The sequence below is a fragment of the Dermacentor silvarum genome, unplaced genomic scaffold, assembly GCF_013339745.2.
Source record: "Dermacentor silvarum isolate Dsil-2018 unplaced genomic scaffold, BIME_Dsil_1.4 Seq463, whole genome shotgun sequence".
In the NCBI taxonomy this organism is placed as follows: domain Eukaryota; kingdom Metazoa; phylum Arthropoda; class Arachnida; order Ixodida; family Ixodidae; genus Dermacentor; species Dermacentor silvarum.
The window spans coordinates 1-12,022 of NW_023606274.1; positions in this window are offsets into that span (position 1 = coordinate 1).

Genomic DNA, 12,022 nt, shown 5'->3' on the forward strand with positions numbered 1-12,022 from the left:
GCTTCAACGGAAACTGAGCGGCGAATGCGCATAAAGGTCAGAGCCGTGTGGAGATAAGAGACGGTGCGGTCGAACGAACGACGAGTGCGGTTGTTGGCAGCGTAGAAGTGCGCCCCCCCCCCCCCCCCCGCTCCTTCCGGCGCTGGCTTCCCGCTTCCTTGCTTGCGCGTGGGAGAGATAAGAGACTGCGCGGACGAGTGACGAGCGCGGTTGTTGGCAGAGAAGTGCCGGCGCTGGCTTTCCGCTTCCTTGCTTGTGCGTGGGAGATTGAGTGCGTTCGCTCTCCGTGATAGCGCGCGTCCCCGCACGCTGCCTCTGGGGCATACGGCGCGCGGCGAAGATTTTATCTATACGGAACCTCACGGCGACGGCGACGGCAAAAATCCGGTTGAAGTGTCCATATAATTGCTATCGCAATAAAAACTACTAAGAAGCATTTCTGGTTAGCAAAGGCAGCACTTACTAGCTTTACTAACCGCTGGCTAGTACAGAACTAGTCAGAAGGTAGTAAAAGACACAGTAACTTAGTAAAAACGTGCATTTACTAGCTATTTACTAAGTTTATTTTTAAGAGTGTAGCGTTAGCCATCACGACGAGACCGCACTGAGATTGCGTGATAGTTCTGACGGACTCTCAGACGGCATGCAGAAATTATTCCAGGGCCAAAATTTCCAGGACCGCACAACGCATTCAGAATGGAGCGCACCTGCTGCCACCATACATATAAATTGTGTGGACTCCGGGGCATGAGTCCTTACGCGGCAATCAGCAGGCATACGCCTACGCCCGAGCGCATGCACACCGGGAGCCGCGAGATGACCGCGCCGAGCAGTTCCAACCAGAGCCCATACCATTAACCTACACGCACATCATACAACACTATCGCCTTTTACGAAGAACACTACCCCACCGCATAATGTTCTGTCGCAAGAGGAAGCCGTAATATGGCGAAAACTCCAAACAAACACATATCCACATTCGAGTCTTTACCACGCCATACACCTTGTGCTGTATTCCTAGAAATGTCCACACTGCGATCAATGTGCAACGCTTACCACATGGTATGGGCTTGCGCAAACACACCACAGCTCACACCCATAATACACCCCACCACACGGCAATGGGAGGCAGCGCTGTCCAGCTCCGACACGACGGACCAGCTCAACCTGGTCAACCGAGCGACAAGGGCAGCTAAGGCCGCTGGACTCCTGGACTGAGGGGACCACCCACTGCAGAGTGGAGGAGCTACCCACTGCAGAGTGGGTAGCTCGCGTGCTCTTTTCATTAAAGTTTATTCTCTCTCTCTCTCTCAACACCTATTGACATTACCTTTTCAATATACTGTGTTTCGTTAGCTCGCCTCTCTCTGCTCCTGTCAAGAAATGAATAAAAAAATACCCAAGTGACTACTTCATTCACAAGTTCAAGCCAAGGCGCATATACACAGATGCATTTTTGGCTTCAGGCACACTGTCATCATGCGTTCCACGCCCAAAGTCCACATATCCAACCATTTTGTAGCCCACAAGCTCAACGTGTTTCCTGATTGACATGTCATCGACAATCAAAGTACACTACAGAGTCTCCGTGTGGCAGTGGACAAGTTTTTTCAAGAAAGACAGTGACTCAGCTGTGAAGCCAGGCTCCCCGTTGATGGAACTGTCTCATTCTCGTATATATAGTGCAATCTGCTGGCAGTGCTCCGTTAAACTTCAAGCGTACATACGTACTCATAAGCTGACGGAGCATAGAAGTGCAGCGTTAACGCAAATGCACGCAGCTCAGATGGATACGTGCCTTTGTGGTCTATTCCTGCCCTGTTGAGGAGTTGCTGTATACCAGGGGAAAAGGCTGCAGTGAGGACCGCCATGCCCTCCTCAGACATGAGCTTTGGTCCTTGATATGCCTTATTATCTCTTGAGCAGTCTCGTTTTTTTTTTTTGTCAATCTCCGCTTCCTCTGCTGTAGAATTTTGATCTTCTTGAGCCTTGCTATCTCCTCTTGAGAACCATGAAGCATTTATTTGTAATGATGCTTTGTAGGTGATGCAACTGCCGCACCTTCAACAACTTTGCCAACTTCAACACCTTTGTGGGCTGGAGTACTCCGAGGGATCAGTGGTGCTCGCTTTCTTTTCAGCTGGAAAGAGAATTGCACAGTTTAAAACTACTGGCTTTAGTCACGGCATTGCGTAAAGCAATCACAAATATAAGAACAGAAGAGGCACAAATGTAAGACAAAATAACTGCTCGTATACTGCCCAAACGATGCTACTTTACACCTCGTAGTTGCGAGCAAACCTTTTAATTAAGACAACACAGCAACCGATTACGAAATCTAGGGGGTCAGCTATTTAATTTCAGCGAATAGCAAGCGGTGCGTTCTTTTCCTATTCACGCTCCGCACTGGTGATGTCATTTAGTACAAGAATGTGTACTAACTGGCTTTTGCAGGTGGTTTGCAAATGCGTGAAACACCGTCGGACAACTTCCGGGTCGCAGCTGTATCGTCTGCCCGGTCCGCTCGAAACAACCCGGCGTGAAGTGCCTCGAACACACGTGATCGCCGTCTTTTTGTTTCCAGCCTTCCCGCCAAACAGCCCGCTCCCACGTGCTTCGCACATTTGGGCCCTTAGGAAACCTGTTTGGAAAAAACAATGACCGTCAGATGCGAAATTGCCGACAGATTGCGAGCTGTCAGCATGTGTTGCAACAGGTAGAGAAGTTTTCATGAAGTTCAAAATTTGCTACTTACAAGTGAAACGTAATCACAGAGCCCTTTTTCGCTCGATTTGTGCAGCCGTACGCAACACACGATGCAACGATTACAACGTCCGGATGCCACCACACTGACTACGCACTGCGGCTGCCGTGGCAGAAGGCACGCTTTCTGCCTATGCCAACATGGCGGCGCGCGGCTTCAGCTTCACTCCAGCAAGTTTTATTTAAACCTCCTTGGTGTTGCCGAATAAAGGTGGGCATTCGTTCGGTCAACTAGGCTAGTCACTTGGGTAGACACGGATAACGTCTGTCAGCACCCTTCATCGTACATGGTGTCAGAAGTGGCCGCCGTTCGCTCTCTCTTTTGGCGAACAAGCCGGACTCTACGTTTGCCAGAGTACCTGGACTCCAACAGGCATCGAGCTTCGACTTCGTCGACCCAAGTACATGGTCTGCCTGGATTGAGCAGTTCGACGACTATGCCTACGCTACAGAATTGCACCAAGCTACCGACGAGGTTCGGGTACGAACGCTTCTTTATTGCATGGGTGTTCAAGCTCGACGCGTGCTGGCGTCTTTCAACTTGTCGGCCGAAGAAGTTCAGTCATACAGCGTTGTTAAAAGCAAGTTCACCTCGCATTTCGTGCACCCGCTAAACGAAGTTCACGAGCTAGAGTTATCGTTTTCACAAGCGAACGCAGCAAGGAGACGAAAGCGTCGATGCTTTTTATTCCGCGTTCCGAAATATGGTTAAAAGATGCAACTACGGCTCAGCGTCCGTCGAGGTCAGGCTCGTTCGAGACCGATTTATCGTTGGTTGGTTAGACAGCACATTATCGGAACAACTCTGCCGCACTTGTGGCTTGACACTTGAGAAAGCGCTCCTGCATGCACGGCTGCACGAAGATGCCGATCGAGACAAACGTGAACGAGAAAGCCAGTTATCTGGGCCAGTCGCCGTTGACGCAGCGAAACGCAGGCCAGACCCAGTGACAGCGAGAAGGCAGTCGCGTAATCAAGCGTCGGGGTCACGAGAACCGCTCCTCGCCGGTGCGCGCAGATCGTGTCACTTCTGCGGACGAGAAGAGCATGAGCGGAAATTTTGTCCTCATAACAAATCTGTTTGCAAGTTTTACAAAAGGAAAGGGCACTTCTCGTGAGTGGCAGTTTTGTCCTGCTAACAAATCTGTTTGCAAGTTTTACAAAAGGAAAGGGCGCTTCGAAGCAGTTTGTTTAGCTAAACAACGCTCGCAAAGCCGACAGTCACATGCCATTGAGATGAATGCTGTCAAGACCAATGAGGCAAATGCTAAGTTTGTTTGGGTCCACGTGAATGGAGTCCCACTCAAGTTCAAGGTTGACTCAGGAGCGTAAGTTACCATCGTTCCAAGCACTTTTTCGGGAGTACCGTCGCGACTCGAAAAACCGGAGGGTCATCTCACCGGTACAGGAAATTATCCTTTTAAAGTAACAGGTCAATTCACAGCTACGTTGGAGTGGAAGAGCCGCACCTGCGTACAGTCAGTCTACGTCATTCCTTAACAGTCTGCACCTCTACTAGGCTACCCTGCTATCCTCGCATTGGGAGTTGTGAAGTTCATCGACGCCGAACAGAGACCTGAAAAGCAAGCCAGCTCTGCAAGCGACGCAGCCCCTGGCCAGGACATCTTCGAAGGGCTTGGTACCGTAGGGGAGGAGTACACTATTCGACTCAAGCCAAATGCCAGGCCATTTGCTCTCAGTGTACCTCGCAGAATTCCCATTCCTCTGTACAACCAGGTAAAGCAGGAGCTGGACCAGATGGAAAAACAAGGTGTCATCAGGCGCATTACGAAGCCGACGCCATATTGTGCCGGTCTGGTTGCAGTACCAAAGATATCAGGCGGCATCCGAATATGGGTGGACTTAACAAAGCTCAACAAAGAAGTTCTTCGTGAAAGGCACGTGATTCCAACGGTCGAATGGGTGCTCGGGCAACTGGGCGACGCCAAAGTGTTCTCGAAGCTGGACGTGACAGCAGGATTTCACCAAGTGCCATTGTCCCAAGAATGCCAATAGTATACAACATTCATTACGCCATTTGGACACTACTGTTACAGTCGTCTACCTTTCGGCCTGACTTCAGCACCGGAGTATTTTCAGAGAGAAATGGCTCGAGTTCTGGAGGGGCAACACAACGTCGTCAACATGATACACGACATCCTGGTTTTTGGCAAAGACCAAGAAGAGCACCACAAGCGACTTGCGGAGGTTCTTGAACGTCTGAGGAGAGCCAGAGTTAAACTCAAGTCAAAATGCTGCTTCAGTCAAGACAAAGTAGAGTTTGTGGGTGTGGTCATCGATGCCAACGGTATCTCGCCAAGTCCCAGCAAACTCGCACTGCGCAACTTGGAACCACCCTAGGACGTTGCTGGGGTAAGGAGATTCCTCGGCATCGCTAATCATATTGGTCGCTTCCTGCCCAACCTTTCGCAGGCAACCGCCCCTATTCGCACTTTGCTAGGCGAGCAAAATGCGTGGCAATGGGGACCGCTTCAAGAGACTGCTTTTAATCGAGTAACGACGATGCTCACCTCAGACCTGTGCGTTGCAAAGTATCATCCCAGTCGTAACACCACTGTCTCTTGCGACGCGAGCTCATTTGGATTGGGAACAGTTCTTCTGCAGGAACAACCATCGGGCGAGCGACGCGCGGTAGCGTTCGCATCTAGGTCGCTTATGAAGCGGTACAAAGGAGGAGGAGGAGAGAAAGAGAAGGCAGGGATGTTAACCAGAATAGGTTTAGCATCAAACTTATGGGCTACCAATTTAGCGTGGTCTACGTTCCTGGCAAACCGCTAGCCACTGCGGATACTCTTTCAAGGGCTCCAGATGAAAAGCCGTCGATCAGTCCGGTGGATGTGGTAGAGGAGTTTGTGGAATTTCAAGTTGCTACGGTCACATACACGAAGCTGGTTACTGTAGATGATGTTCGTAGGCACCAAGAACTGGATTGGGAATGCAACCAGCTCATCAAATACTGCACTCAGGGCTGGCCTCGTCGAGACATGCTTCCGGAGCACATCAAGAATTACTAGAGTCATCGAGGTGATCTCTCTTTGTGCAACGGCATCTTGCTACAAGGTAATCGCTTTGTCATCCTGGCCTCGCTGCAAAAGGATACGCTCGAACTTATCCATGAAGGCCACCAGGGAATTAACCGATGCCGCCCAAGGGCCCAGGATTCCGTGTGGTGGTACGGACTTTCGCAGCAAATACGGGACAGAGTCACTCGCTGCAGACAGTGTGCAGGCACACGAGTGCAAAGAAGTGAGCCATTGGTGGTAATGAAGACTCCAGCGCAACCGTGGCAAAAAGTAGGAATGGACGTGTTCAGCTACAAGGGACACAACTACCTACTAGTAGCCTACTATAGTAGTTGATTATCGTTCTCGCTACCCTGAAGTGATCTACGTGCGAAGCACGAACTCTGAGGCAGTCATCAATGCAGTCAAAAGAATTTTTGCTCGTTTGGGCATTCCCGCAGTAGTATGAAGCAATAATGGACCGCAGTTTGCTTCACATGCCTTTGCCGCTTTTTCGAAGCGCTATGGCTTCCAACACATCACCTTAAGTCCAAACTACCCGCAGTCAAATGGGGAAGTGGAAAGGATGGCGCGTACGATCAAAGAATTGTTCGCGAAAGCAGACGATCCTTTTCTGGCTCTTCTGTCATTCAGACACACTGCAGGCGTCACAGGGTTCAGCCCAGCGCAGCTTCTGTTCGGTCGCAGCCTGCGAATCAGGCTTACAAAGACAGTGGACCACCTGGAACCCAAGTGGCCGGCGCCAGAAGATGTCAAGTGCCAAGACGAAGAGGTGAGAAGGCAGCAGAAGAAAGACTTAGATCGCCGTCATGCCGCGACCCTCCTTCCTCCGCTGCAGCCTGTAGATATGATGTGGGTCCGAGACATGAAGGATATGGCGTGTGTTCTTAGCCCAGCCTCCAAGCCCCTCTCGTACATCGTGGAAACACCCAACGTGGTGCTTGTGCGTAATAGGATGCATCTAGTGCCCTATTCAGACCCAACGATGACCCAGCTCAGAGTGAAAATCGCGAAGAGCACGAAGCGCCGACCACAGTAGCAGCGACACCACAAGTCTCCAATGATCGTGACGTGAGAGTCGCCAGGATTGCAGGGCCGTAGCCAGAACTTTTTTTCGGGGGGGGGGGGGAGGTTTACCGGCCCGACCGGGGGGGGGGGGGGGGACAAGCTTCTGCTTTTCTCTACTTCACGTGATCGATAATAAATAGCGGTAGTTTAAGCAGACTGTATACATATTATATGTATATCAAAGACATGGGACCGCCCCCACTCCCCCCCCCCCCCTCGCGTGTGTGTGTGCTTGTAAAGAAATTAAGTAAAAAGTAAAGTAAGCTCAGTAAACACAGTAAGTACGACAGGTACAGTGGGCTTTTGGAGCAACGGTCTCTCATCGCGCCACTGAATGGACCAGTCTTCGAAAACGCATCATTGAGACGACCCGTGCGATCGGAGAAGACATCATTAATTGTTAATATCCGTTAAGCGTAGATGGCGTCGTCCTCGTCAGGGCGAAGTGCGTTTCACAAGTTAAGGACGGCTATACGCGTGGAAATGCACGTCTGACCAGGCTATACCTACTCCCATAGCAATAGCTTGTTCGCTGCGTCTTTGCACTAGAAAACTTAAATACGCGCAAAAACGCGTAAGGCTTTTTTTTTTCCGAAGTTTTCGTCGCCCTGCTCCCTCATACGAGAGGGTTGCATTTCCTGCGGCAAGTGCATGGGCCGCTGTGTCTTCCGCTGTCTGCGAGCGTGCAGCCGTCATTTGCCTTTACGTCAACAGATTCAGAATTGTACAGAATATTTCACCGCACAGCATAGATATGGCATGTGTACGCATTTTAAATAGTGCGTGCAACTCATTTCTGCTTCACTTACGCCAGTGCAAACAGGAAGCGGCCTTGTACCTCACAGAATCTCGACTGATTGGTGTACTAGTGATGCAGGAATGAGCTCCGGTCTTGTTGAGTGCATAGTGCACATAATCAATTTCTCAGGACGCGTGAACTCCGACGAGAACTGTCAGCGCCTGCAACAAGAGTTTACTTACGCTGTACTGCGCACAGCAGTAATTCATGCATGCTTGTCGGCTGTCTGTTTCGTGCATTCTGTTGCGAGTCGGTGGAATTTGGCTGCTGTCATCAACCCCTTCGTGTGTACATTGCTGGTTTGGGATTCCACAACACAACAGTAATTACCAGCCTTCCGTAGGGGCGCAATCGCAAACAAGAGACGTTTCTCGCGCAGACTACGTTCGCACTTGGGAAGCGGTAAGCGGGCGGAAAGGCCAAAGCGGGCGGAAAGGCCAAAGCGGCCGGAAAATTTTTTCCGCGCCTGTCCAAGTTGTTCACATTTGTTTTGCATACCGTCGCGGCCGCCGCTGCCGTTTTCGTCCAGATCCATCTCGTCTGCGTACGTTTGTCGGCGTGGTCGCGCTCATTATCGCATTATTTCGAGTGGTATGTTCATTCTTTGACCCACATACCGTCATCAAAAGTGATCATTTTACGCAACTTCGCGTGTCATCTGCGACCTTCGGTAAATTCCTCGTTGGCGTTCCGTAATTCTCCTCGCACGGGCGCGGTAGCGCTGAGTCACAGGTTGGTGCCTAGGCGTGATAATATTTCTTTAATGGCTTTTATTTACAAGTTGTAATAACATTTCATCATTTCGTATTTTCGGCCCCTCCAGGACACCTAAGGGGCAACGGGAACACCACAGCTAAAACCCGGGCTGGCCCTTGTGTTGGGGCTCGCCAAAGCCTGCGCGTCCTACGTGAGACCTACGCTCCCAATCTATCGTCGTGACGAGAAGCACCCCGCGACTTCTGCAACATACTGTACACGTGCGAGGAGAATTATGGAGCGCCAACGAGGAATCTGCCTAACTATTGTCTGCCGTGGAAGTGGAAGAAGAAATGGCTTTTATACTTCTACCTACTTGTTTTTTAGAAATGGACAATGAATAAATGGAAGACGCGGACACCTCGGAAACAGCGGTGGTGCATGGGTTCGCCTGGCTTTGCAAAAGCTCGAGAAGTTGGGTCACGCCAAGGCTTCGTTGCCGCACCTCCGGTCGCGCGATGTTGAATACTATCGCGAGTATTGCTGACAGTACGTTTTAGTGCCACTCTTGTCGTAGAGCAAGGGCTGGTTCTTGATCGCGTTGATCAGCATTACAGCCTACACTTTTGGTGCCATGTTCAATTTTACGACCGGTTGTTTACATGCTAGTGTAGCTTCCAGTGAAGCAGAACGACTTTCCGCCGCGTTTCCGCTTCGCCATGGCGAAAAAATCGGCCCGAGACCGATTTGGCTCGCTGCCTGTTTTTCTGCCTGTTTTGCCGCCTCGGCGGGAGGATTTTTGCAAGATTTTGCCGCTTCCGACAGCTTCGAGACCAAGTGCGAACGTAGCCTAAGATGCTGCGCGAGCGCGGCCTAACCGGCACCTGAAGGGAAGCGGCGGAAATGTATACCGGATATTTCGACCCCCTGGGGTCTTTAACGTGCACCTAAATCCAAGTAAACGGGCCTCGAGCGTTTTCGCCGTCATCTAAAATGCGGCTGCCGCATTTGTTGCTTCATTTGTTGCGCATTTGTTGCTTCAGAATGCGGCCGCCACATTCTCGCCCAAAACATCACAGAGTGTCAAAGCCTTGACAAACACCGTGACAGTTTTTTCCATATGCAGACATGATTCGCTGTAAATTACCAACCCAAACGGAAGCGCCCAGGAATGAAATTGTGATAGTAGCTCCGGTTTCATGAATTATGTCAGCGCGAAGCGACGAGAACTAAGGGTGGGTATAAGTGTGTGTGGGGGGGGGGAGGGAGGGGGGGGGTTGCGGAAAAAATTTGGGGGGGGGGTTGAACCCCCCCCCCCCCAACCCCCCCTGGCTACGCCCCTGGATTGCACCGTGGTTTATTTGGGTCAAACTCTTAACTCACAAGAATGTTAATGTAGGTTACTGTGATAGGTATAGTAAAATAATACTGCTACATCCTTATAACCTTATAATAGCTTTTAAGGAAGTTTCACATCCGCTGTCAGGTAAGGATGGCTTATTTCTCAATATGGCTACCCAATTGTATCGTGATCTGATAGCACGCTTACCAGCGCAACCCACGTCATTATTTCTACTCGGCACGAGCCGTGCCCTTTCTCTTTACTTTTCCCTCTTTGCTCTTGGCGTGTCTTTATAAGCAAGCGCAATAAAGGACGCAAGCAGTTTTTCGCCCTTCACCATGTCGGCCTGGTCGATGCTTCACACACGCCCATAACGCACGGAACGTTACACCAATTAATTTTCTAAAAGCCTCGACTGGCAAAGCATTTCAAACATATCTTGGAAGATATGGTCCCACATGTAGAAATTCTGTTTTTATTTTTCATTTGATCGTTATTTCAATTAAACATTTATTTTCCTCTGTGCTTTCTCCGACTGAATAGTCGGTTTCCTGTCATTCATAACTTGACATAGGCGGCAGTGTATTACGAGAACACCAATATCTTTGAGCGAGACACCTAATCATTAGACTTTATCCTGACTGAGCATATTGTAACGAGCATCCGTAGTCATTCGTCATGGCCCGCCGCGTGTTATCATCAGTGACCGTGGTCGCAAGTTCACTGCGGACGCCGTTGAGGAGCTACTTCGTCTGTGCACTTCTGAGTTCCGTCACTCCACACCGTATCATCCACAGACCAATGGCCTCGTTGAAAGGATGAACCGAACACTGACAAACATGCTTGCCGTGTATGCTTCCTCCAACCATAAGAACTGGGACGGCGTGCTGCCCTTCATAACCTAAGCATACAACACGGCGAAACATGAAACGACGAACTACAGCCCATTTTATCTCCTCTATGCAAGGCTACCGCGCAGCCCTCTCGATACTTTCTTATACTTTATCCTGCACGACGACGATTCTGTGTCAAAGACTGTGTGCCTCGCTGAAGAAGCCCGCCGAATAGCCCGTCTTCGTACGTTGGCCTCGCAACACCGTTCAAAGGACCGTTACGACGAGCGTCACGGGCCTGTTTCGTTCGCCAAAGGCGGCTTGGTGCTTCTTTGGACACCGCAACGCAAGCGGGCCTTGTGTCAAAAGTTCCTGTCACACTATTCCGGCCCATACGTTGTCCTGGAGTGTTTGAGTGAACTTTGTTATGTAATAGCTCGCCTCCTGGGCAATAGCCGGCGATGAAGTAGAACGCAAGTGACTCATGTTGCTCGCCTGAAACGTTTTTACCGTACTGATGCCTCCTAACTCGCCCTACGGGCTTCGTCTGCTTGTGGGGGAATGTAACGAGCATACAAGAAGCAGTTGGAAAGAAGAGGAGGACGAAGTGCTTCTAGGCCTGATTGCGCGTTCACCATCATTCATCTCCTGTAAATAAAGTCATTTCTGCACAACTCTCCGTAACAATGTTATTGCCCTCATTGAGTATTTTGAAGGCATATCTGACGTATGAACATTTATTTGTAGGACCTTCGCATGACGGAGCATCATATCAACACATATCACTGTAATGCAGTGCAATCACAATACTAGATATGTTCCTGCAACTTCCTCGATTAGGCAGAAACAGCCTGTGAGGTCAGTTCAACATCGAAGAGCATATGGTAACACCAGAGCTAACAATGCAGCACAGTCAACATTTTTCCTCTCTTCGTTCACACGTTACTTCAGGTGTACCACAAGGCAGCGTTCTTGGACCATTACTATTTCTAATATACATTAAGGATTTACCGAATAACATTTCCTCACACGTGCGCATTTTTGAGGACGACTGCATTCTTTACCGTCCTATTAAGAGTGATAATGATCATGCAACCCTCCAAAAAGATCTTGAACTTATTTCTGTTTGGTGTAACACTTTGGTAATGAAGCTTAACGTTCTTAAATGTAAAATTATTTCTTTTAGCCGCAAGCATACTAACTCTACATTTTCTTAACACACAGATAACATCACTATTTTGCATGATACTCAATAGAAATATCTTAGTGTTAACCTAACTGACTCTTTCGTGGTCAACGCACATTGCATGCATATGCGCCAATTCTTCGAGATTATTAGGGTACATACCCTGCAAGTTACATAATTCTACTAAAGTTATTCGTAAACTAGCTTACCTAACATTTGTTCGACCTCAGATTGAATACGCTGCATCTGTCTGGTCTCCCCATCAAAAGTATTTGATTGAAAAATGCGAAT